This window comes from Pipistrellus kuhlii, unplaced genomic scaffold (genome assembly GCF_014108245.1).
Source record: "Pipistrellus kuhlii isolate mPipKuh1 unplaced genomic scaffold, mPipKuh1.p scaffold_m20_p_14, whole genome shotgun sequence".
In the NCBI taxonomy this organism is placed as follows: Eukaryota; Metazoa; Chordata; class Mammalia; order Chiroptera; family Vespertilionidae; genus Pipistrellus; species Pipistrellus kuhlii.
In genome coordinates this window covers 28,289,457-28,312,467 of record NW_023425449.1, presented here as the reverse complement: position 1 = coordinate 28,312,467, position 23,011 = coordinate 28,289,457, and the positions used below count along the sequence as shown (strand labels likewise).

Below are 23,011 nucleotides of genomic sequence, written 5' to 3'. Positions count from 1 at the left end.
CTGATAGATACTTCCCTCCGTTCCCTTTTCCCTTCCTCCACCCACACTGCCTTCTAATGATTGACACAGCCTTTATTTTATGAATATATTCCACCAAGTATTTCTCTAGCTTGGAAAAACTCTCAGGAAGGTTTTCGTAGCTCTCCTCTTACTTATTGAATTCTGCTTTAATGGTTTAACTTTCTGCGCTGCTTTATTGCTCTTAAATCTTTAGGAGATACTTAATTATTGCTTATCCACAATATACAGTAAAAGGCAAAAAATGTTCTCCTTTAAAGAATTCCTTCAAGAACTTTGAAGGGTGTCAAAAGGTACCAAATTCCAATTATAAAATAAAGAAGTCCTGAGGGTATGATGACTAGCATGGTGACTACAGTTGATGATACTGTATTTATTATATATTAGAAAGTTGCTAAAAGAGTAGATCTTAAAGGATCTCATCACAAGACAAAAAAAATTGTAAATTGTAACTATGTGTGGTGATGGATGTTAACTAATCTTATTATGGTTATCATACCACAATGTACACATAAATCATTATGTTATACACCTGAAACTAATATAATGTCACATGTCAGTTATATCCCAATAAAAAAAAGACCTCCTTGATAAAACCTTTAATTTAGTTCTCTCCCCAAATACTAAAATTCAGCAATACAAATAGCAAAAAAATAAAATAAAATAAATTATCAGCACTTAAAACAATAAGACACTTAACAGACACGAAGGAAAGGTATTGGCGTAACCGAATTAGTGGTAGGTATAAACTAAATCTTTTAACACTGAAATAACTGAAAACTAATTAATGAAAAGGATGGTCAATCAAAATATCAAACCATATTTCAACAAAGATAATATTAAGAGTTTGAGAAAGACAAATGCATTGGAAATGCTAGGTTGGAAAGCATTGCCATCCCCATTACAATCTCACATGCAACTCTGAGCACCATTCAATCCACTTCACTAGAACTCGGGGAAATGACTGGGACAGCAGAAGACACAGCTCAGGGATCAGAGGCCAAATTCCCCATTTGTCAATTCGGCAGGTCAGCATGAACCAAAGTTCTGAAACCTAAAATACACTTGAAGACATTACATTCTCAGAACCCAGATGGAGAGGGTTGGTCATACTGTCACCTATGAGCACATGTGAGTGCCCACAGACCAACAACAAGGGCCTGCCAACGCCACCATGCTTAGACCTTGGGGACATTGATGATATGCTGGATGGGCATAGGAAAAGGACTGACATCCATGATCTCTAGAAAGGAAATTAAAACTTGCCTTTTAAAACACAGTGGCCTCTAGGAGTCCATTTGTCAGTGACAAATGTCAGTGGGCACTTTGTGGTGTTTACTGGTACATGTTTATCCACATTAATAACTGTATTCTTGAGCTCTCTATCTCTCTCCCTTCCCTCCTCTCCGTGAAATATCAATAAAAAAAACACCTGTATTCTTCATTAAGATAGTGTTTTAAGGTTGTAGTTTTTGCAATATCCTCTTGTCAGAATTACATCTGTATATATAATGGAATCCCCTAACTCAGATTTTATTTTCTCCTAAAACCCAATTCCTGCTGAATGACCTGTAACCATTAAAGCTTTAAAGTCATATTTAATAGAAATATCTGTTTTCAAAACAGTTATCAACAATTTAAACACCAATAAAAATGGCTGTGTAACTGAGGGTTGAAAGATTAGAAAATGTTTCTTTACGTTTTATATAATCAAGGTTGAGTCATGTGTTACAGTAAATATTAAGTCACTATTTGTGAAAAAGCAATTCTATGTCAGGCACCAACATGCTGCTTTCTTTGCATAATCTCTTTCTGGTCCTTGAAACAGCCCACAATTATTCTCACTCTATGAATAAGGTAACTGACTGACTAAGATTGCATGACTAAGGAAGCTTGCAACTGACATTTTTAAAATTTATATATATATATATATATATATATATATATATATATATATATTGATTTCAGAGAGGAAGAGAGAGGTAGAGAGATATAGAAACACCAGTGATGAGAGAGAATCATTGATTGGACGCCTCCTACATGTCCCACACTGGGGCATGTACCCTGACAGGGAATGGGACTATGACTTCCTGGTTCACAGGTCAACACCCAACCACTGAGCATGCCAGCTGAGCTCTACTGAGATTTGATCACATTTTTCTCCCAAATGTCTTGCTCTTTCCATTCTAACTGAGACTTTCCAAATAAAAGTTTGGTCTGCTTAAAAATAGATTTCCCATGATTTCTGAGTAGCTTCTTCTGACCTATGAACTTTACCCTGGACATCCATATGCCAGGGACATGATCACAGCAGGAAGCTGTCACTCTAGTACGACAGAGGGAAAGCTTTTCTATGGCATCCAGTGGTGCTTAAAATCCTGATATGTGAAACAATTAAATCCTAGAAGGTTAGTCCTGAAGTGTTTAAGTAACCAGCCCAGGACTCAGGTCAATTAAAAACAGAATGAGTCTAGTCTCTTATACCTGCTGGTTTATAATTCCTTGCTACTTCTTCATTATATTTATATTTACATTTCAGCAGATTTGTGTTAAGTGCCAACCATGCCAGGTAAGTCAGCTGTGAAGACTGAAGTATTCATCAGAATAAAGCTTTTTAGGCAAAGTTAACTAGACCTCCATTTAGTGCACTACCTTTCTCTGCCCCCTGGTTGGGACTGGCAGAGCCCTGAGAATTTTTTGCATGTTGCTTTCCTAATGGCCAACATGCTTAAGCAGATGGATTTGAACAGACACACCTATCCTTAGCAATGTGCTTGCACACGATCCACTAGGATAGATTCCAGTAGATGACTAGACTTAAATCTTTTAATTATAAACAAAACATTGACTTGACTAGGGTCCCATGGCTGGTTAGGGACCAGAGGAAATCTGTTCCATTTTCTACTTCCCTACTCCTGGCAACTTTTTAAAAATGTAATCATATTTTATTTAAAAATGTGAATTAGAAAGTTACTAAATACTTCCTTGGAAATTAAACTGACAGAATTGCAACAACTTTCACAAATTACCTTGGTAACTTTTATTCTATGTTTTTATAATCCTACTAGTGACCTGGTGCATGAAATTTGTGCATATTAAAAGGGGATTAATTAGAGGAAATAATTTAATATTGCTATTTTCCCTTTCTCTATAATAGAAGTGTCAGAGTTGAAAGAAAATAGTAAAATGTATATGAAAACCTTCCTGCTGTCAGAGTCTGGCGCTCACCACAGGACCCAGAGTCAAGTCCCTGCCCACCCACATGTACCTCAAAATCGTCTGAGACCCAGATCTGACCGACACCCATCCCCAATGGGCTAATTCCAGACCTGGTCAGTCCCACTATTGTCAAGCATGCTGGGCAGGAAGCGTAGCATCAGGTCCCCTGGCCTGGTGCTAGGATGGGGGGCATGGCCTAGCACCAGGGGGTGAGGGGTGTGCCTTGAAGTCCTCCATCAAGCCCTGCCAGGTGGGGGATATTGCCTGAAATCCCGTCAAGTGCTGCTGGGGGCATGGCCTGAGGTCCCCAGCCCAGACTGGGGCAGGAGACAGGCCTTGAAGTCCCCCATCAAGCCTTGCTGGGTGGGAGGCAGGCCTGAGGTCCCCCATCAAGCTCCGCCAAGTGGGGGGCACAGCCTCAGGTCCCCTAGCCCTGCACTGGGAGGGGGGTACATCCTCAGTTTCCCCATCAAGCCCTGCTGGGCAGGGGGTGTGGCTTGAGTTCCCCAGACCCAGCACTAAGGATGCATTTTGAGGTCCCCTGTCAAGCCATGCTGGGTGGGGGGCGCAGCCTGAGTCCCCTGTCAAGTCCCATGGGGACGGGGGAGGGCATAGCCTCATGTTGCTGCTGATTGTTTGTTAAGGCTCCTTAAGGGAACCTGGCCTCAGCTGTGGGTGCAGCCATCTTTGTGATGGAGTGATGGTCAGTTAGCATATTCCCTCTCTATTAGATAGGATAATACTAAAATGAAGATAGGAAGTTTTGAGTTTTAGGTACTGTATTTCTTTTATTATTTGGATAATATTTTCAATATGTATTTTCAAATATTCTGCAACCCCAGCATTTAGAGTTTGAAGTTACTTCACTTTTCAGTTAAAACTTTTGAAAAATAATTGATTCCTACTTAAGATGTATTATGTACAATTTGAGAAAATGCAGAAGTGTGCCTGTCAATGCTATTCTTTAGTAAGTCAACGTATTCTCTCATAGCTTCCAAATTATGTATTCAAATCCCTTCACCACATTAAGCTACAATTTCTAAAAGAGTCCTCTTTTTAAGGCAATATATTCTGCAATTAGCATTATCTACTCTGGATAGAACTCACTTGGGAAAGGTGAAGTATAGTTAGGTGTTAGCAAACACCTTTTTCAAACGGGAAAATATTATCAAAAATGCATGAGGTCGAAAATGAGTGGGCTAGAAATTTGATCCCTAGTCATTGGCTATTTTTGCAGAGTCCTGTGATAAGTTCAGCAAATTAGAGCATGGAGCTTTGCTCACACAGTGGAGCATCTCCAGGGTTATTAGCCTTTACCCAAGGATCACCCAACAATTCACACATTTCATTTTAATTGTCACAGAATAAGTAACCAAAGAGCACAGCTGTTTTAAAAAGAAAGAGCATATCAACTTTTGGAGAATGCATTTCTCCAAATGGTTTTTGCTTTGTTTGAATTCTATGCCTTTTTTTTTTTTTTTTTAAGAGTCTCAAGGAGTCCAGTACCATGTCCAGGGAACAAAATTTCCTTATTGTACACTCACTTCACCCATTTAGAGTTCAGGCATGCAGCTCAAGTTATTTGTAATGTGAACTTGTCAAGAGGCCACTGTGTTTTTAAGAGGCACTAGTGGGAGGAGATAACTGCCTAAACCCCTTTGTGATATCATCATTGTAAAAGAAACCCCGGGTTGAGCCACACAAAACGGGAATCTTGTGACATAAATGCCCTAAATAATATTTTATTGTCATCAGATTAAACTGTGCCATCATTATTTTTCCCTTATGCATTTAATTACCAAGAAAATAGGCTCTGTAAAGTTCTCTGGAGATCTATGGTTAGCTTTTCTCACCTCTGAAAGAGGATACGATTTACATCTTTATGCAGAAGATATCCATTAAATACCCTCTGTGTTCCTGGCGTTACAGCAAAAGCCAGAAATCCCTACTGAACCTCCAATGGGCATATTGACAACTCCTATGGTCTCTAACTCGGGCTAGTCTTCAGCAAAGCATAGCGTGAGTGAAAGGATTTTTAAACTAATGTTTACAGCTTCCTAGTTAATGATACAGCATCTGAAGTGAAGCTAAAGAGAAACAGCTTTTGAGTAATAAACTTTATTTTTTCTGTAGAGCACCTAGGAATAATGCCTACTCTTTGAAATACTGAACTATAAATTTCCCTTTGATTAAAAAGGACTACAAAAGAAGTTGAGAACCCAGCTGAGGTTAAAAAAAAAAAGAAAAAGAAAAGATGCCTTTTAGTCAAGTGCGTTGGGGAAGTAGTAGAAGAGACTAATGAGCCAGAATAGGGAAGTGCTTTCTTCCTAATGAATAGGTAACCTACATGAATGTCCTTGGTCTACCCATTTGGCAAACCTGAATTGGAAAACACTGCCAAGTCCTGCCTCAATGAATAGCTTCATTTGAGCATTCTGACCATGTCAAGGGGGCAGTTCTAGAGGAACATGTTTTCATTCATCTTGGGAGCCTTGTAAGGTAATTAGGGAAGTGAGAACACTCAGATTGATTAAGTAGTGGCACTCAGGCTGCTCTTAAGATAGCCTGTGGTGGTAAATGCTGAAAAACCTAGAATTTTCCCATAGGTTCAGTTGGGCTTTCCAAGGCGAAAGCCAAAGTTTAAGGCCACATTGACACTCCTGGTTGGATCTCAACTTTGGTTATGCGCAAGGTAACGTTCACATTTACTTCAATTATTCTGCTTTATACTACCCTAAAATAATGACTCAAATTGGAAACTAATTTTGAAGTTGTTTGTGTGTGTGTGTGTGTGTGTGTGTGTGTGTGTGTGGTTTTTGCCATATTGAGGCCACTAGCAACCACAGTGCTTAAATGAGAGAGAGAGAGAAGAGAGAAGAGAGAAGGAGAGAGAGAGAAAGAAAAAGAGAGAGAGAGAGAGAGATGAGGAGAATTAATCAGGAATAGAAAATTCTGGGTATGTTTCCATTTCCCTGACCGACTTGAACAGCTTTGTTTCTATTTCAAGTGGAGAGGAGGCATGGTTCGATCTAATGAGGTGATTAATCCTGATTCTGCTCTTTCCCCGGGAACTTATTGAGAGGCTGTTAATTACATGGAGCCCTACATTTCCTGGGACAAGTACCCAGAGCCATCAGGTGATGGTGTGACCGCTCATGAGGGCAGCATTCATGCCACACACACAGCACGCTATGGTTGTTGGACATGTGCCCAAACATTAGGGAAAAGAACAGAGATAGGGAGTACAAGCAGCAGTGTACAGAGCAGTCCTTTCTAGCCAAAGGTTGACCACCCTGCTCATCCTACCAGTGGGGGAAGCTAGTGAGTCTATATAATGAGGCCCTAAGAGTTCAACCACTGCAGGACAAGTTACAACTCCTTGGCACTTAAGCCAGCTGCCTTGTGGTCAGACATGTTCAGTTGAATACTCCAGCGTGTTGGGGGCTCTAATTAGATATCCATGGACCTAAAAGGAACCTACCAAAGGCCTACAGACCCAAGGAGAATTCCTGCTCACGTCTGTGTTTCACCTCACCCTGTACATGTCTTTGCGGTGGTCCTTATCTCCTTGAACACAACAACTTGTTTGTTGGCGTCTCTTTCCTGTCACCTGTGAGTTGATTGAAGAAGAAGACTGTGTGATATTTATCTTTATATAGTCTCAATACATGGCATGACATGTGCACACATGACCATGCATGATACACAAGTTACTTTGTGGAATGAATGAATGAATAATAAAGATTAAATCATATTGAGCTCCTGAACATTTAGTCTCCCAAAGAGCAAACAAAACCTCAGAAAGCCAGGCTGAGCTCATTGTAAAGGAAAGAGCAGAGCAGAGTTTGCAAAGTGATGTGTAGTGATAAGGCGGCAGAGTCAGAAACACAGCAGCTCCAATTTCTCACCACCACTAGCCACGTGATCTGATATTATTTACTTAACTTCTCTGTGTCTCATCTTATTAATTCATAAAATGCCTGTTTATAGAATTACTTGAGGTTTTGGGATAGGTAACATTAACAAAACACCTCGTACAGTGTCTGGTACAGAGAAGGCACCTAACGTGTAAATGATATTGTTTATGAGATGTTTGATGACAATGGAGGAGAAATATGTCAGCGGAAATGTGTTTGCTAGTCTCCATGGTCCAGTGAGCGGCATGAGGTTACTCCCTTGGGATGATTACTGGCCCAGACCAAATGGCCAGGCGCTAGAGCCAAAGGGCAGTGACCTACTAAATTACTTTTTCATGGAGAAGATTAACCCAAGTGCTGTTCAGAAAAGATTGCAATGGGTCTCCCCAAAGTATTAGAGAGTGGTGTTTATGAATGAAATGCAGCCTTCGAGGCTTGTGCTCCTTCAAAAGTATCCTGTAAATATTAGGGTCATCTGATATTTCTTGTAGTTCATTACTCAAAAGGCAAGAATGATATATATTTGGTAATATTAAAAAATAAGCAGTACATGCATTAAATTGGTCATTCATTGATTTTTACTCTTACATAATTGGTGAGCCATAGCCCTAGGGTTGAGGAGTACAAAAAAGAATGAGCAAGTTTACCTTCAGTGAGCTCCCATCACCAAAAGGGAAACATATTTATAATTTATAACCATAGTCTTATAAAGTATGGTAGATTGATTGTGGCCATGCTGTCATCCCTTCAGGGCTCAGCATTCACATCACTTCCACAGAAAAGCCCTCTTCATCCCTAAAACCTTCCAAACCAATCTGGGACCTACTTATTCCCACAAAGCTTTCCTTTTTTATTTTACTTTTCAATCTGAATCACATTCCACTTCTCCAGGATCAATCCTCACCACTTGACCAGAAATTCCATGAGGTTAAGTTCCATGCACCACAGTTCAATAAATGCCCAATAAACATGAGATGAGAGTCAGTGGACACAAAAGAGTGTTAAGTAGAACAAAGACATCAGTGTAAACTGCTCCAGGAAGTTCAAGACACAACAATAGAAAAAAAATAAATAAATCTAAAAGTATCTATGGCATTTGTCACTAGACCAGCTTTAGATGAATGGATGGGGCGGGGGAAAGACACCTATACTGAATAGGGGTTAATAATTTGTCGGGAGTTGTAACAGACTGATCAAAGGCATTGAAATGACTGAAAAAAAGAATAATTGAGCTGTGGATTCACAGGAAATGTAAAAAAAAGAAAACATTCCAAGATAAGTGAATAAATTGACAGAAGAAGAAGGCGATAAGGAATACCTCATGGATGTCATAGATATCTCAGTGAGGTTAAGAAACAGGGGTGGTGGGAGTTGGGTTGGTCCCCATGACATTCAGAATGTGGTTAAGAGCCAAGATGACCATCGAAAGTGCTGTTAGTCCCTGGAGAATGGGTATATTTGGCTTCCTTTATAAAATAGAAACTTGAACCTCCCAGGGTTTCCAACCAGGAGAACTGTGGTGAAGACCAGGACAGCCAGCCTGATGGCCCTGGCACTTGTTCTCCTGTAGGGACCTCAGAGGCTCTGTCATCACAGGCCTCTGCACTCTTCACTCATCACAGCCCCGAACTTCTCATTGAATCATCTCTGGCTCTATTGAGTTCAGTTCTGAAATATTAAGACTGAATTAAAGACTCAGTGAAACAAAAGGAAATTGATCAAGTAACTTGAAAACCAACTATGCTTTTTTCTTTCTGTTTTATGTTTGGCTTTGTTTTATTTGTTCAATATGATTTACACATGCTAGCGTGGGGCCCCCTCCATGAAGGTCTTCTTGCCCAGTTCCCTGCTCCAGGGAAGCTATGTAGCCACCCTACCCTTTGGTTCCCACACCTTAAATTATAACAATTGATTTGACACTTTCATACCTTCTTCACAGGACTTGGTAAGAATCACCTCAATAAGATGAATTCAAAAGCACATAGAAGCTCTTGTTCTATGTGCACTATGCTATTACTAATTTATGTTATATCTCATTAAAAATAGTCCCATAAAGTATAATCTCCACATAAAAGAATAATCCTGACTTTTACTTCCTGGAAGACATGGTAGGTAAGCTCTGACTTTACCAAATATATATAAAACAATACAAACTCATTTCTCCTGCAATTTACACAGTGTTCCCAAGCAGCAAGCCTCAGGCCATCTGTCCTCCCCCACTCTCAGTGGGAAAGTGACAGGAAGGCGTAAGCTGAAGTACTCCTACTGGAGAAATAAGTCCTGCAAAAATGTTATTGTTGGCTCTAGTTAATGTTGTCACCACCATCATTGTTAGTTAGAGCCTAGAGTTATAGTTAACATGTTAAAAAAAACCAAAAAACCACAACCATAAATCCTAAGCAGTCAGATAGCTCAAACTAACTATGGTGGGACAAAGAGGATAGTATTGAAGTGAGCAGCAATTTAAGAAGTGATAATTCTTAATGATTCCCCAAGTGCATTAATGGACAAGTCACCAGAAATGAAGAGCAGTAGCCTAATTTCATATTCCTTTAGAAAATTCATGTGGAACATCAAAGCTTTTTCCCATCTCAGCAACCAGTTTGTCTCTTTTAACTAGTATTTCGGTGTCAGCTTGTGAATTCCTATTTTCCCTTTCAATCCGTATTGTTTTGAGTAATCTGTCATGGGGCACAGATGTAACTGAGGCCCCATATCCATGAATCACTGTTCTCCTTGCTATTTGATCAGCATATCTCATTGCAAAATATGCTAAAGCAAAGCACCTTGACACACACCACTTCTTTCCTGAAAAATGGCTATTCCAAGAGAAGGGAACATAACTCCTTGAAAGTTAGCTATTGAAAAGGCCTATTTGCATCCATGTATATATAAATGTACACACTCTAGTATATTGAACATTCTCATAAAATAATGACAATTATATCATTAACATATATATCAATTTCCAGCATGCATCTCTGAAAGCAGTACAAGATCCAGATTATCATTACATAAAGAAATCTTTTCCCCCATTGCTAAAGCCATGGTGGAAAAGACCTTTTTTTTTTTTAACCTCATTATAGCAACAGTGCATACAATTTGTATTTTGCATTTTCATTTGTCATTGTGCCTCAAGCATTTTTCTTTATGACTATCATATTATCTTTACCATTATTTTAAAATAATTTCTCTGTCAAGAAGATACTCCAGCCTGACCAGCATACCTCAGTGGTTAACATCGACCTCTGAATCTGGGGGCCACAGTTTGATTCCTGGTCAGGGCATATGCCCAGGTTGCAGGCTTGATCCCCAGAATGGGCCATGAAGGAGGCAGCCAATCGATGATTCTCTCTCATCATCATTGATATTTCTCTCTCCCTTTCCCTTTATCTCTGAATTCAATAAAAATATTTTTTTAAAAGAAGATACTCTGTAATTTACTTGAGTATCTCCCTTATTGTAGAGTAGTTGTCTTATTTCCATTTTTTAGGATTGTAACAATAAATAGCTTTTGGCATTAACTTATTGGGTTTATTAATTCTCATATTAATTGTATGAACTCATTATAAAAATATCTTCATTATATTATTGCAAATATTTATTTAATCTTTTTCTTGCCTTAACTTTTGCTACACAATTTTCACTCTTTATGTAATCATAGATTCTTTCATGATTTCCCAATCTTAAAAAATAGAGACTTATCCTCCTGCAAAAACTGACAGCTTAAGGTAAGATTTTATGTTCATCTTTCCATAAATCTTAATCAGTTACTGCACTTATTAAGTAATCCTATCGTCACTCTTTTGTAATGTTTCCATCAACACTTACTAAATTCCAAAATATAAAGAAACATTTCTAGAAAACCCATTGGGCTTTACAGTTTTATTTTTGTGCTCAATCCAGAAAACCCTGTTTTTAAATTAATTTGCTTGTTTATATGCCTATTCTAGCTATAGAGATTTCCCCCTTCAAAAAGATTTTTATTTTATTTACTACTGTTTACTTCAAGTGAATTTCAGAAAAAAATATTTATATTTACAGAATTTCCTGTTTACTTTAACCAATGCTCAGCTTCTTCATGTACTAAATCATTATTTTTATATTGTTTTTGAGAGAGAGAGAGAGAGAGAGAGAGAGAGAGATTTTGCTTCCCTCATGCCCCCCTATCAGAGATCGAACCTGAGTCTTGGGGATTTGCCCTGACAGGGAACTGAACTGCCACCTTTTTGTGTAAGGGTTGTCACTACAACCAGCTGAGCCACACCTGTGGGCCAGGGCTAAATCTTTATTCTTTATAATGTTTGGCAGTCTTCTGTTTGTAGGCCTACACAATTTCTGCTGAGTTGACTGCTATCATTATATATATTTTATTTCCTTATAATATGCTTACTTTTCCACCATAATTTATACTTCATAGTAATTCCTACATTAAAGGAGTTTCAAAATCTGGCTGAGGAGAAAAGAAAATATACTTTTAAGGAGTGTGTTAGTACTTTCTGACCCCTTTGCACACTCTCGGCTCCACCAAAAATGTTTCTTGCTAATTGGCAGTGACTTTTCTGAATCTTTAAAATTATTCATATTAAAAATGTGTTTTGGCGTTTTTCCAATTATACGTCAAACACTAAACTTTCAGATAAACTCAGGAAATTGTAATAATTATTTTAATTGAACAAGAGGATGATTTTTAAGTACCTCTGCTTCTACTTATCCCACCTGAAATATTATTTCATGACTGATTTATTTTTAATTACTAGAACTATATATGTTAAAGATAACCAATACTAGGTTAAAATTGACCATGATTTTTATAATAAAAATTAAACATTTTACTGAAGTCTATCTTTGCTTTTCCTTTTGAATGGATAATCTTATTGTGATCCATGCCTACTTTTATCGAATTATGTTCCCCAGATAGAGTTAAGTGACATATCAATAGAATTAACATTTCATTTGTTGCTTCTCCTGTAATTTAATTTTGCTTATACATCTGTTTCAAAGGGGTTCTTCCTGTCTATATTGAGGTAAAAATAATGCAATTATGTTTCAGGATATTATAAACATTTTTCCCAAATAGCCTATGCTTCACAATAAAACAACTTCTGATCCCTTGGCTTAAGCATATTAGCTCTCTGGGTTAATTTCATAGTGCTCTATTCTATTTTACATAAAACTACATTTAATTAAAGGAAAAGCAGAAAAGGGGAATCCTTAAATAACTCTCTAACGTGTATGTTTTCAGAAAAATAAGACCCTCAAAAGTTTCTTCAGTTTCAACTAAAAGTCTAGAACCCAGTGGAATACCATCTACTATCTGCTGAGAGGAGAGAATAAAACTCAAAATATTATACCATTTATCTGTCAGAATGAAAGGAAGATGTTTGAGAACATGAAAAATTCAGGTAGTGCACCATCCAAGCTATTTACCGGAGAAAAAGACTTAAGTCAATTTAAAAGATCAGCAAATACAGGAAAATAGAGATGTAGAGGTGGGAGAACAGAAAGAGGACAGCAGCGCCCAGCCTTGGCATTCTCCCATTGAACAGAAACCATCTCATGGCACATCAATATTAGACAAGGCCACTTGGTGGCCTTGACAAAAACAAGACCGCACTATACTTATGTCCAAATTCAGCAAAAATATGAACATTGTCCAAACCACAAAATACCAGACATCTTCCTCTCCCGGTGAACATGAGTGACTGCCACTTCTTAACCAATTACAGCTATAGATGGACTCTAGTCTGCCCTCCCTGTGGATAAGATCTATTAAAATGCAATCCAGAAGGAGGCAGGTTGGTGCAGCCACTGTGGAAAAGAACGTGGGGGTTCCTTCAGACAATTAAAAATGGAATTGCCTTATGACCCAGCAATTCCACTTCGAAGTGTGGACAGTGTCATTGTCCTGTTTCCATTAGCTCATTTGCAAAAGCTCTCTTGCATGTCAATCTTCTATTGAAATAAACTGCCTTCTGTCCAGATCGGAACAAACTCAGGCTCCTAACACACGGACCAATGAACTCCAACTTGACCTCTTCTGTACTGATTGTTTCTTTAGTCAGAAACATTGACTAACTTGAGCTTTAGTTATTTGTTAGAGAAACACAAACTCACTGGTACTGGGAACCTGCGAGGATTACTAGTATTTGAAACTGTTAAATAGAATGAATTCATTCAAATTATACAAGTTGTATTATATTAAATTGGAATATAAAGAGAGTATTCCTAGATAGCATTATCTCTGGTCCACAGAAAATTCCATCATAGAAATGATGGTATAATTTTATACTATCTACCTTTAAGAGTAGGGATATGATATCTGTTCATTTGTTTGTATGCATCTTCTTTCATAGAAATGAAAAAATACAGTCAAGGATACTCACCACCTTGTTATGTAAGGCCTTCTAGTATCAATTTTAAATTATTTTACTTTCAAGGTAAGGTTTATTTGCTGTTTTGTCAGAAACTAGATCCTGAAAAAAAATTTTTTTACAAAGAGACTAGTTTGCTAAATTCAAGAAACTCAGAGTCAAATTAATGGCCTGATGATAATATTCTTTGCTTTCAGATATCTAGTATGAAAACTTCCTTACTGTAAACCATCTTTGCTCTATTTTAAATCCAATTGGATATAACAAACATTTATTGAGTATCTACAATATTCCAAGCACTTGGCTAGACATTTGGGATGCATATATAAGTAAGTATCTTATCTTGCACTTTAAAAATATGGAAAGTCCAATAAATGGAAGCATGTACCGGTACATCAAATAAAAGGCCCACATACAGAATACACAGATTCAATTTTCTAGGAAAGAAGTTTTATCTAATTTGGGCTTTCCTTTTTTTTTCATCTGCAAGTAAAGAATCAGTAAAATCCTAAAGAAAAACTACACGTGTTTAAGGCTTCCTGATCCAGGTATTTCCATAGGAATGTGTATTAGCCTAGGCCAGTGGTCTGCAAACTCATTAGTCAACAGAGCCAAATATCAACAGTACAACGATTGAAATTTCTTTTGAGAGCTGAAAACCAACTTCTGCGCGCATGGGCCACAAAGTTTCAATTTTGTGGAAGAGCCACACTCAAGGGGCCAAAGAGCCACATGTAGCTCTCGAGCCACATGTAGCTCTCGAGCCACAGTTTGCCGAGCACTGCCCTAGGCTGTCAAACCCAGAAAAAAAGGCCATAGACAGATATGGTATCTGAAGGTCCTTGGGTGTCAAATTTCATCCAAAATTCAGGAGTCGGCAACAAGAATGGATAAGGTGGTCAGTAACAGTTGTGCCCACACAGAGACCTCTGAGAATCACTGTGAGAAGAACACGAAATCCTAATGAAGAGGGAGGTCAAGAACTGGCGAGAACAGACCAGAGCAGTAGAGGAAGCCCAGGACAGCACTCACGAAATCTCTGATGAATTTCTCCACACAACCTGCTCTGGTCTTGGCTGCTTTTAGGGTCATTCTCTTAACTGTAATTCTCATTCCAAGGACACTTTAAAAAGAACATCATAGCTCCTGATATGAGACACACCAATGCTAGGTTTTCCAAAGGTGCAGATACTGTATCTGTAGGTGAACACAATATTCATTTGTGTACACTTTCAACTTTTTTCCATCATAAAACCTACAACTCAACAGAAGAATTATTTTTGCTAAGATTGTACAGCAGGCAACATCAGATCAATGGCAAAGAAGGCAAACATTCTCAAATTTACAGTAATTTTTCTTCTCCAACGAATACTATTTTTTGGAGGGGGGTTGTGAAGCCTGGAATACATCAGGGGGAAATATTTAAAAAGGAGAGGTTTTATGATAAGTACTGAAGGGCCTAGGCTGGTGCTCTTTATTTTCCAGAAATTGTAATGTATTTGAAATTATAGTCATTTTAGTGCATTCCTGGTCCAATTCTTTAAAATAATGGGGGGCAATGGGCGGGCGATAAGGACACATATGCAATAGCTTAATCAATAAAGAAAAAAAATTAAATTTAAATAAAATAACACCTTTCAATGAAAAGAATCTGAACACCAAGAGGCTGGTTGTCCCCTGCAGCTTGCTCACAAACGCTTGAAGTCTAAGCCACTTAACTCAGACGTCACTGAGGCCATCTGTATTGCACGTAACGAGGATTTCTTATTGGCTCACATTGAGGCAATTACATGTGTGAGATTTTCCATTTCCACAGTTTATTTTTGCATCTCCTTTGTACCACCCTCATGTCTTACCCCTTGCCTCCTGCTGAAATTCTACCCACTGTGCTCATTACCGCTGGATCTTGAATGAGCGCTACACTCTGAAACTACCACCACAGTCCCATCTTCATCAGAGCAAAAGAGCAAAACAAAGCAAGAAGACTGAATGGCCAGCACTGTCCTCTCAGAAGTCCTAGTCCTAGGGGCTATGAGGACCAAAAATAAACATCTTCTCAGAGTTCCACAAACACAACTTCCTGAGCCAGCAACACCTTCAGCGCACCCCACCCACAGAGACTGTCTCCTTACAACCTGTTCTCTGTGCAACAAGAAGCAGTCAGGGTGGCTGGCATTCTGGGCTGTGTGGTCTCCAGATCTAAGGAAGGAGAAGTGGAAGAAGGAGTTTGTAGTGAGCACTATGTGGGCATTCCAGTTTTTCTATGTACAGGAACAGTATTTTCAAACTTTCATTTTCACAAATTACTTTCCTAACCATTTTCACGTTTGCACTGCCTGTTATGTGATTTTTTTTTCATCAAATCAACACATTATAAGAAATAAATATCCAAAAAAATAAAAAAGTTTCATAGGCTTGATATGTTTATTTCTATAGTATGTAAAATACAAAAGTTTTAAAATAAAGTATTTGTCCAGATAGCACCTAAAATGATGACTATTATAAGTGATGGTTTGAAATGAAGTACTTTCCAATTTATAACTAAGTTTGCAAGTGTTAAGCACAAATATTGTCGGTTTATTTGAACATTCAATAAACAAAAGCATTACAGACCATTGGTTTTAGGAAAATATTTAATAAGTGTGGTTTCTATTCGGTGTGGTTTCTGCAGCATTTGTCTGTATTCCATCCCCAGTCTCCTATCTTTCTTGCAATCTACAGAGCCATTAAGGCATCCCGGGTATTGTCCTTAAGCAAGTCTGTGCCCAGGACTATTCTGTTAAGTAATTTGGCTAATAAACAAATTATCTGAAACTCTAATAGGGGTTATATGTGTATGTTTCCTGCAGCCAGAAATCCTCAGAGCAGGATCCTCAGGGGGAAAAAAAAAAAAAAAAGTCAGACCTTGAGAGGAAAATAGTCTAATTACCTGCTTTTCAGGAGTCCGTGAGAAATTTATTAACAATCAATTGGTCATTACAGAGAATGGACTTTGTGGTTAACAAGATGGAAGAAATGGTCTCTGCATAGCATGCTTTTTAGTGCAAGGCCAAAATGCAGAGCTGACTTAGGATTACCGGCAGCATAACTAATGTGTGTAGTCGTCAAAATGAGACACTAGAAAAGCTAACTAGCAGGTAACTGCAACACTTAAAAATATTTTTCTTTCATTTTTTTAAATTTATCTTTATTGTTGAAAGTATTACAGATGCCTCCCTTTAGAGAAAAATCATTTTTATTAAATGCAAAAAAAAATTAAGACTTTAGAGTATTGAAAGGGAATTTACAGCTAAATACTTTAAAATATTTTTTATTGAAGAAACAATTGCACACAGTAAAATGCCAAGATCTTATTTATAAAATTCAATGAGTTTTGACAAATGTACATGCACTCTGGTAGCCAACAACCCCATGGAGATAAAGAACACTTCCACCATTCCAGAAAGTTCCCACTTGCCACCTTTCGGTCCACTCTGCTTTCTCCTCCCCCATAAGAAACCACCATTCTGGCTTCTATCACATAAATATATTCTATATCAAGAACCTTCCTATTTTCTTGCAGAAAATTATGTTGGTTTTTTTCTGTCAATATAATAACACTCGTGTTATTGCATGAATCAGTAGTAGTTCATTCTTTCTCCTTGGTGAGAGAAACCACATTTTTTTTTTACTTGTTTTTCTATTGGTGGACTTTTGAGTTGTTTTCAAATTGGCATATTATGAATAAAGCTACTATAAAAAATGTCTACAAATTTTTGTTCTGATATATATTCTCATTTTTTATTGTGTAAATGCCTGGGAGTGGAATTCTGATTGGTTAAAGATATGTTTAAATTTCTGAGAAATTGCCAGAAAGTTTCTCAAAGTATTCGTTTCATTTTACATTGTGCCAACAATGTGTGTCTTCCACTCCCTTCTCATCCTCACCACTATCTGCGTTGTCAGGCTTTCAATGATAGCTACTCTAAAGGGAAAGAAAAAATTTTCCTTCTGTTTTCAACTTGCATTTTCCTGATGAACAATAATGGTGAGAATATTTTTCACATGCTTACTGTTGTTTATAGCTGATCTTTATTTCTTTGTTTCTTTAATGATTGCTTTTAGAGTGAGAGAGATACATCAATTTGCTCTTCCATTTTATGCATTCACTGGTTGATTCTTACATGTGCCCTGAACAAATAGCGAACCCACAACCTTTGTGTATAAGGATGGTGCTCTAACCAACTGAGCTATCCAGCTTCCCAACACGTGTTCTTACGTCAGTGTCTCTTCAAGTCTTTTGGTCCATTTTAATCAGGTTATGTGTCCATTAATCATTGATTTGTATTTCTTTAAGCATTCTAAACTCAATACCCTTGTCAGGAAAATATCATGCAAACACTTTCTGCAGTGTGTGTGTTGTCTTTTCATTTGCTAAGTCTGTCTGTTGAGGAACAGAAGGTTTTCATTGGAGGAAGTACCATTTATCATTATGCTTTTATACAATGCCTTTGCCTGTTCCGAGGTTAAAATGCTGTTCTCCCATCTTGTCTTCTAAAAAGGTATGAGTCCAACTTTTATATTTATGTCTATGATCCATCTTAAATTAATTTTGGGGAATGGACTGAAATACGGGTCAAAATTCATGTTTTTCCCAAATGTCTATCCAGTGTTCCAGTACATTCTGTTGAAAATATTTTCCTTACTCCCTGGAACTGTCTTGATGCCTTTTTCAAACATTCATAAACAAACTACATGTGGGTCTATTTCTGCCCTTTTTGTGTTTCTTTAATCTTTATGTCAAGCCACATCATCTTGATTATTATAGTTTTACTAGAGGCTCAGTGCACAAAATTTGTGCACAGTGGTGGTGGGGGGGGGGCGGGAGTGTCCCCTCACCCCAGTCTTCACCCTCTTCCAATCTGGGACCCCTCAGGGGATGTCCAATTGCCAGATTAGGCACAATCCAGCAGGAATCCTAAACTGGCAGTGGACATCCCTCTTGCAATCCAGAACCACTGGCTCCTAACCACTCACCTGCCTACCTGCCTCATTGCCCCAAACCACTCGCCTGCCTGCCTCATCGCCCCTTTCCACCTTCCTTCCCCCAGCTGCCAGCACTGACTTCTCTCTGGCAATTGGGAGCTGGGCTTCCTTCCAGCCACCTGCAGGCACCCAGGACCTCAGCTTCCCTCACAGCCCTAGCTTCGTCTGGTTAACATATTAAGCTTTTATTATTATAGATAACACACTTTTAGATTTTTTATTGGGATTGTATTAATTCTATATTCTACAATTCTTCAGTGTGCTGTTTTATAAATATCAGTTATATCTATTTGGGTTAAAGTGTAGTTTAAGTCTTTTACATCCTTACAGATTTTCTTTTTGTCTGATTTTCCTACTGAACTGTTAAAATTACTGATTGTGAATTCATCTGTGTTTTCCCTTTAGTTCTGTCAGTAAAGCTTAGTATATTTTGAAACTTTTAAAAGTTGCAGGCATGTTAGGATTTTTTAAATTGACCCTTTTATTGTTATAAAAATAATTGCCTCTTGGTTACTGGCAATACTCTTGTTCTCATTTCCATTTCATCTACTGTTCATAAACACACTAGCTTTTTTTGCTTGTTGCTGGCATAGCAAATCTATCCTCATCTTTGATTTTTAATAGCATATATCAAAATTTTAACTTTTTCCCAGTCTGACAATACATATATTTTAATTGGAGTATGTGATCAATTTAGATTTGACACACTTAATGATTTGTTTGTGATTTTCTATAGCATCATAGTATATTTTCTAATTTGTCAGTTATGATTTTTAAATCACTGTCTTGACTCTTGTTTTCTTTGCAGTCATTACAATTATAAATTTTTTTAATTTTCTCCATTGTCTTCAAAGCTATACCTCTTTAAACTATTTAATGTTTCTGTAGGCACTTATAATATGTACACTTTACTTATCACAAGCTACTTAAAAATTAATATTGTACAAGTTCAAGTAAAACATAATTATCTTCTAGCAATATTTGTTCATGCCATCCTTTTTCATATAATTTACATATATATGATATAATTTTCATAATATAATGCTTTTATTTTATTTTTATTCTTTCAAAGAATAAAAAATATATAATTTCTGATACTATTCTTTGCTATTTCTAGATCTGATTTTTTTTCTCAGTTATCATACTTACAAGCTTGAAGAGCTTCCTTTAGCATTTACTGAGGCGTAGTTCTGCTAGCAAGAGATTCCTTCAGATTTTATCTGAAAATTGCCTTTATCTTATCATAACTTTTGAAGGACATTTTTTTCCTGATCAAATGATATGTTTATTGATTAGAAAGAGAGAAAAACATGGATGTGAGAAAAATATTTGATTGGTCATCTCCTTTATGCACCTCAACTGGTTATAGAACCCTCAACCCAAGTATGTGCCCTGACTGAGCATCAAACTTGCAACCTTTTGGTGTATGAGAACACACCAATCAATTGAGCAACCCAGTAAGGGCTTTGAAGGACAGTTGTAAATTGATACAGCATGCTAAACTATCACATGACATTATTCTCCCTTTCAAAAATTTAAAGATGACATCCATTGTACTAGTATTTTTGGCCTCCATTGTTACTGATGCAATGTTAGCCTTAATTCATATTGTTGTTTCCCTATATGTAATATGTCTATGTGTCATTTTTAACTGACTGAAAGCTTTTATCATAAGTAATCAACAGTTTAAGTATATGTGTGGTTTTTGTTTTTGTTTTTGTTTTGTATTTACCATACTTTGAGTTATTTATTGAATTTATGAGGTGATTTTTCTTTAAAACATTGTGAAATTTTCAAATATTTTTTCTGTTCCATTCTCTTTTTTCTATCCATGTCATATTGTTCCATAGATCCCTGAGACTCTCTTCATGAAAGAAAGAAAGAAAGAAAGAAAGAAAGAAAGAAAGAAAGAAAGAAAGAAAGAAAGAAAGAAAGAAAGAAAATGTTTTTTTTCTCTTCTTAACTTTTGATTTGTCTTCAGGTTCACTGGCTCTTTCTTTTTCAATGCTCAATCTGATGGCAAGCCCACTGTAATAATTTTTCAATTTCTGTATATGATAGTACTTTTAAGTTTTGGAATTTCTGTTTAGTTCTTTTTTTACTTTCAATTTATCTGCTGAATCTCCCTCCCTATCCATATATGCTTTACATATTTTCCTTAAATCCCTGAACATGTTTATACTAGTAATAGAGGCCTTTTTTTTTTTTTTTTTTTTAATCCTTGTCTGATCATCCCAATATCTCAATCATCTTGTGGTCTGTTTCTGTTGACTACATTTCCTTTAGTTAAGGACCAGTTGTTGGTTTTTTGTTTGTTTGTTTGTTTGTTTGACATATTGCTTCTCTGCGTCTCTAATAATTTTTTTTATTTTATTCTGGACATCATGCAATCTAATCATGTGGAGTCTGAATTCTGTTAACCTCCTTAAAAGGCCTTTGGCATTTGTTCCAGCAGCCAGTTCTACTAATGGCAAAATCTCTATACACTGCCAGGCATGGTTTTATGCTTTATCTAGTAGGTCTACTTTGTTTTATTATCAATACTTCGCTCTAGCATGTGACCCTTACTTTAGGGTACAATGACTCTTACTCCTGACCATGGCTTTTGAGGTACCAACAGCTGAGTACTCAGTGAGGCCTTTTTACTTCTGCTTCTCCAGAAATCCAGTGGCTCCTAGGATTACATGACATTTATCTCCATGTACACCTCTCAGTCCTGCAAGAGTCTCACTGTGTGGGCTTCACAGAGTCTCACTGAGAGCATCGTGGTCCAGTTCACAGTATATCACTTGAAATATAACCACACTTACTCCTTACTCCTTTGTGCAACTCCCTCTCAGTAACTTGTTTAACAAGTTTCAGTTCTGACCTCCAATACCTAACTCCTCATTTTAGCAAGACTGCTGGTCTCTGGGTGGGCTCCAGAGCCCTGCTTCACATTCAGAAAGTATCTTTTAATGGCTTCTTTCAAGGTTATAGTCTTCTACTACCTGTTGCCCACTGTCTGAAAAAGCATCATCTATTTTGTTCAGTATTCAAGTTGTTTATGTCAAAAGAATAAATTCAATACCAGTGACTTCATCTGTCAGAAGCAGAAGTGTACAGGTAATTAAAGGAGGATTTCAAATATAATTAAAGTGAACTTTATTCAAAGAATATTCTAAATCCATTTTATTTTATCTTGATCCTTTTCATAAAACAAAAGTTTAAATCCCCTTGTTTTGGATTTCTAATCGGAAAAAAACAGCTTTTTATAAGTAAATTTCATCTTAACTTTAAAGATGACTATATCTCAGAGAAGATGATAAATTTTAATACCACACAAGCTTTGTTTAAAACAGAGTGATTCATCTTCCTTTCATATGAGAGGTCTTTTACCACCCACAGCCCACAGTCCAAAGGAGAGTTTGCAATACTGGTCAGGATTGTGAATCCAGGTGGGTAAGGATTGTGTGACTGACATTAGTAATCATCAATAAAACCTGTCATCAATAAATCCTGTCTCCTTATATCACTACACATCCCCCAAAAAACTGCCTAGATCTAAGTTTACTTTTGGGAAAACAAGATGCTCTAAAATGCAAACTTCTTTCTCTTTATTACAAACTAGTAATTACACAGGATCAGAAAATAATCTAAGAGAAAGATATTTTGTTTCTATAATTGTTATCTAGTAAACCTTTTGACAGGTTTATTAAAAATTTAGTGGACATATACTTGTTCTTTAATAGCAAACTTATATTATATTTAATAATATCTATGCCTGACTTTCAAAAGTAGTTTTTTTTAACATTTTCTGAAAAGGGCATTATATAAATAATTATTAAAATTGAAATTAGTGATCAATAATATTTAAGTATTATTAATAATTAAATTACATATATCAAAAGAAAAAAGTATACAACTCAATGATAAAAAGAATAGAAACTTATATGGCAAATGTATGGAATACTAGGAAAAATAAAATTCAGAAAAATCAGAATATGCATTTTATTCACCATTGAAAATAAAGCATAGAAATATTAGTTGGATTATAAAAAATTTCAAAATAATTATTTTATCATGATGATTGACTTACACAAATTAAAGATGCTTCAACTGAAAAAAAAAGAATTGAAAATTGCCATTCTCATTAATTTAAGCATGACTGCTAGCAATTATAAATCCTTAGACTTTTAATCTTAACCTTTCTAAGCACTCTATTGAATACAGCCTGAGTGAAGCAGATAAACTAATAAATTGGGAAGGCCAACCTAATACCAAAATAGTGATTTTAATAGAAAAAACTAAAGATGTAGGTAAATCCAAATTAATATGAAGCATATGCATATTTTGTAGCACATCATCTCATTTTTATAACTGGTCATTAGGACAGAGCTTGAAGTCATTAGAAGTACAATAATTGTTTATTTTTCTAATTTCTCTTCTTAAGTCTGGTGATGTTGCCTAGTAATGCAG

General features: G+C 36.7%; 1 protein-coding gene across 2 annotated transcripts in view; it reads right to left on the bottom strand.

The window, feature by feature from the left end:
• The window catches only part of NKAIN3 (sodium/potassium transporting ATPase interacting 3), a 405,119-nt gene that overhangs the window by 363,676 nt on the left and 18,432 nt on the right, over window positions 1-23,011 (bottom strand). The gene's annotated exons all lie outside the window — the stretch shown is intronic.